Source organism: Gekko japonicus, unplaced genomic scaffold (assembly GCF_001447785.1).
Source record: "Gekko japonicus isolate JY-2015 unplaced genomic scaffold, Gekko_japonicus_V1.1 scaffold6, whole genome shotgun sequence".
Classification (NCBI taxonomy): domain Eukaryota; kingdom Metazoa; phylum Chordata; class Lepidosauria; order Squamata; family Gekkonidae; genus Gekko; species Gekko japonicus.
Window position 1 is genome coordinate 308,743 of NW_015166417.1, and position 4,832 is coordinate 313,574.

The 4,832-nt window shown below is 42.6% G+C and overlaps 1 long non-coding RNA gene across 1 annotated transcript in view; it reads left to right on the plus strand.

Moving 5' to 3' along the window:
• Window positions 1-4,153, plus strand: part of LOC107110754 — a 5,549-nt gene extending 1,396 nt beyond the window's left edge. The window contains exons 2-3 of the long non-coding RNA XR_001482533.1: window positions 2,819-2,988; window positions 3,764-4,153. This is a non-coding gene — a long non-coding RNA (uncharacterized LOC107110754). The remainder of the gene's footprint in view (window positions 1-2,818; window positions 2,989-3,763) is intronic.
• The last annotated feature ends 679 nt before the right edge of the window (window positions 4,154-4,832 follow it).

The window sequence follows — 4,832 nt, forward strand, 5'->3', positions numbered from 1 at the left end:
CCCCCCCCTTTGCCTCGGAGAGGCGGCGGCGGGGAGGATTCCTGCACACCCAGAGGGGACTCCCTTCCTTCCTCGCCAGTTCGGCTCTTGGGCGCGCTATTTTCAGGAGTTCTATAAATAGCCGGTTGCACAGAGGTGGCGGCTCGGGGCGCGCCGGGGGGGGGGGCCTCCCGGGCCACCTTAAGTTCTCCCTGCCTTCGGCTGGCCCGGGCGAGAGGAGGGGAGGGGAGGGGAGGAGGCGCGCGAGCTCATTAGCATGAGCGCCCTCGTGGGCTGAAGCGAACGAAAGGGAAAAAGTGAGAGCCGGGAGGAGGGGCGGGCAGGACGAGGGGCGGGGCGGCGCGTGACGCAAGAGGACGCGGCCATTGACGCAACACGGGCCCAGGACGCGCCAAAAATAGTAGCAGCGCCCCGGCAGCCTGGTCCGGCGGTGGCTGCCGCTGCTCCATTGCGCGGGGGGCGGGGGCGGGGCAGGGAAGCAACAGCCTGGCGGTGGGCAGGGCTATTTTAAGCCTCTCCGACTCGGAAACTCGAAAGCAGCCCAGGGAGGGGGCTATTTTTAAATCTTTTCCTGGCCGGGCTTCCAGGCGGAACTTTTTTTGGGGAAGGGAAGTTGCTCGCTGGAGGCCGGTCGGCGCGCGCGTCTGCTTTGGCCCCTTTGAAGTTGAGAGAAGGCTTCCCGGTGCCAGCTGGGTGGGTGGCTTCCCTTTCCCCCGTACTCCAGACTTCGATGATGATTGATAGTACTAGCGTGTGTCCGCTTTATAGCAGGCGTAAGGGTCCTGCGCTCCAAGAGAGTTGTGAGCTGGGTTTTTTTTCTTTTGCACACCGCCTTTGCTGCAAGGAGCTGAAGGCGGCAGATCTGGACTGACACCCCCCACCCCCATTCACACTCGAAGGTCGCCGGCCCGCCCAGCCCCCAGTGAACTGAATGGACCTCCGCTCTCCATGCTCCCAGCACTCTGCCCCTTAAACGCTGCAAAAAAGGCCAGCACATCAAGGACGCTGGAAAGGACCTGAGCTGCCCGCCCCGCCTCCTTCCCCCCCAGAGTCGCTTCGGTGCCCAGTTTTTAAAAAATCAAAAACACTGGGTTGGATATCTTACAGCACTGCGCCAATTCCAATTGTTTAAAGGTGGCACTTTTTAGAAAGACAGCGATTATATGGGGCTTTTATGTAGACATTCGGCCACTCCCCGCTTAAAAAAGAAAAACCTGTATTTAGAATTCTTTGTCTGACCTGGCCATCAAGCCCTACCCCCTTATTCTCCAAATGCGAAGAGTAGTTTTCAGAGGCCGCGTGATTTCGGTTTGTTTGCTTAAATGGCCAGAGATGGCAGCCTGCTCTTGCCTCGCGTACCACGGGACCACCAAGTCAGCAGCTGTCATCACAGAGAACGGAAACGGAGGGCGGGTTTTCAGCCCCCAAACCCGTAGCCTTTTTCCTCGAAGCACCAGCGAAGTTGGCCACTTTCCAAACCATTAGTCATTGCATTTCTGAGATCCAGGCGGTAGGGGGCTCGGCTTTACAATCAATATACCAGAGCGCATGTGAATGGCCTGATAGAATCGGAGCGGGTGGAGGTGTCTAACATCATGTTAGGTAACGCTTCGACTATTTCCTTTTTTAAAAAAAAGAAATGTAATTCTAAAAAGATTTACACTCTTCTAAGTCCATCGAAGTCAACGGGTTTAGAAAAGCATAAATCTGCTTAGGGCAGCACTGATAAAAGTACATGCTCTATCCTAGTTGGGTGAAGACAGCTGAGATTTACACTTCATGATATCACACCTCACGAAACATTCCAGCGATTGAAATAATCTCTAGTCCTTCGAAGTAACTGACCTCTCAATTAGCCACAGTCCAGGGGAAAATACTATATAAAGTTGAAAGGCCAATTCTTTGCTACCATTACTTAGAAATGGTATTTTGTGAGACCTTGTTGGCTATACAAGAAATTTGAAATATATTAGGGATATTAACCTATGCCATTGTTACCAATATGATTTGCAATTTTAGAGGTTTGTTTTTTAAAAAAAAATAATGGTTCAACATTGCTTTGAGAATTTGGAGAAAGGCAATTTATATATTTTAAAATAAATACATCAGGACCAGTATGGAATGCCCTTCTTAAAATGTTGATGCAGCTATGCCTGTTTGCACTGCCAACAAAACAACTCTGTGATAGCTTCGTTGTTAATATATGATCCATTCATAAGTATTTACATGCCTGGGCTGTTGGAAACTGTTCTCTAGGACCAGAGCAGCTTTTCCTTTAAAGCAATGAATTGGTAAGGCAGTTTACACTGCTATCTGAAGAATATTTTTCTGGGAGGAAGCCCCATACAGCACACTTGAATAGCAGTCTGAGAGCAACCCCCTAACCAGGTCTACTCAGAAGTAGGTGCAATTTTATTTAATGGGCCTTACTCCCAGGAAACTGTTCATAGGATAGTAATGTCACCTCCATAGTCATGCTTAGGAGTGCATTGTCTTATTATTTGGAGAGCTTTTTCACAAATGTGAAATGGTTCCTGTCTCTTCACCAAACTATTAATTATGAGCAAATCAAAATCCTGATAAGTTGTTTTTCTCTTAAGAAAAGTACATATTTTAAAGTGCTGGTAACTGACGATCTAGTATACATTTCTCTAATATGTTTTGAGTGTTACATTTATAAATGCAAGACTGGCAAAACAAAAAAAAACCCTGACTTTGTTACTGAATTTGCCCCAATTTACTTCTGATTTCACTAGAACATCTCTTCCCTTACCTCACAAAGTTTGGTTATTTCATTTATACCTTCCTTTTTCTTCAGGAAACACAAGCTGGCTTCTTTGAGATTGGCTGTCTTTCAACTGAACACTGACCAGATTGGGAGCAATTTAGCATCAGCCCTATAAGAGTATATAACCCTCACCCCATTCTACAGATGTTACAAAGGTGGATCTGATTAAAGAGTATAAAGCATTCTGAAAATTAAAAATGGTATACAAATACTTCTTGTTGGTAGTAGTTTAATGTAAATGGCTTTATATATCTGCATTTTGTTCTGGATTCCAGGCTGGTATTCAAATCTAAAACAAGTTAGTTTCTTTATTGATTGCTACATGAAAACACGTGTGACAACAGATTTCACTGAAATGTCTGACAACAGTTCTGGGACTGAAGTATTTATACAGTCTTATTTCTAGGATATAGAGAAAATAGTCAGAATTAAGTGTATGGGAAAGTGGGTATAATGTTACTACTTATTACACAGACTAAAAATGACCCATATCTTCAGTATAAATGCATCAATACAGAAGATTCAATTTTCCACGTGTAATTTTCAAATGCAACTTTTATTTTACATAATCCAATATGAAAAAACAGCATGTTTCAGTTTAATGTTAAAACTTAATGGAAAGAGATTTAAAAACTGAAAGCCTAATCTAGAAATTTATGGTATAGACATTTCTATGGGCCAAAGTCAACATGGACAAGGTTACCTGTATTAGATTACAATACTGAGCTCCAAGTTAAAAGTGGAGCAAAGCTGAGTGAAGATGACAGGCAGCAAGATGACACCCAGCAATAAAGCCTGCAAGATCTAGAGGGGATATCAGACTCTGAAAAGAAACCCCCTGATTTTGAAAAGAAACAGATCCTGGAGTTGCTTGTTGCTGGTAAATCTACATTTAACCTACACTAAAGGTTTATGCCCTTATAATTTTGCCAAAGCTTGATTTGTGTGAAATCTAAATTAGTCATCCTAACGCAGGTCTTCAAGAAGATGGTGGAGGAACAAATGGAAATGCAAAGACAGCTCCTGTACCTTTAGTATTTCTATAGAAGAAAGGCATTTCAATAACTCTTTTTAATGCCTTAATCGCAAGTTGTATCTGCCCCAAATCCTACTCATCTATGAAAAGTCATGTGATCCCTGTCCTCCTTTGTATCAAGTTGCCTAAGAACAAGGTGAGTTTGAAGAATTTCAATCTTGGATGATGTTCAAGTCTCAGTAACACATCAGAAGTTGAAATGACTGAGTGAAGGAGGAAGCTTATGAAGCATCAATAGGTTGAGAGCTCTGATGCTTATTTAGGAGAGAAGGCATCAGTATGTCTCAGTTCAGCCCCTCTTTCCAGTGAACAATTTTTGCTGGGTTCTTTTTTTGTACCTACAGTTTAGACACTTTTACTCACAAGTAAACCTTATTGATTTTAATGGGGCTTACCTGGAATGCCTATGCCCTGGTAATTGTCACACTGGTTATCCCATATGATCTTTGTACATTACAGAAGTACCTTATAGCAGGGGTCCCCATAGTTCCTTAATTATCATAGCTTTAGAATACATGTAATATAAATTTTTTGCTCATTTTAAAGTTCTGAAGTTAACAACATAAACTTGAAGTTGAGTAATTAAGTAATCCTTATATAGACACTTATTAAAGTATTTATACATATTATCTTAAATCTACATCTATCATTTTGTCAATTAAAATTAGGACTTTAATTGCAATTAAGTAATTTAATTGCCAATTGAACAGCAAAATTGCTAAGTGACTAATTTTAATGCCTATTTTAATTACCAATCATGACTGGGGAGGGAGCTAATCAAGCAGGATCAGAGTAATGATGTGGAAAAAAAAAGAGGGAGAACAAACATCCAGGGTCGCATGCTTCAAAAAGAAACCTACATTAAATAAACGCAAACAATTTTATAAATGTAGCAAAATTTGGTATCTAAATACTTGAACACAGTGCACAATTAAGAATGTCAACCATCTGTTCAAAGTATTAACTACAAAGGGCACTCTCACATTTTATATTTGTGTCTGGCAAAAT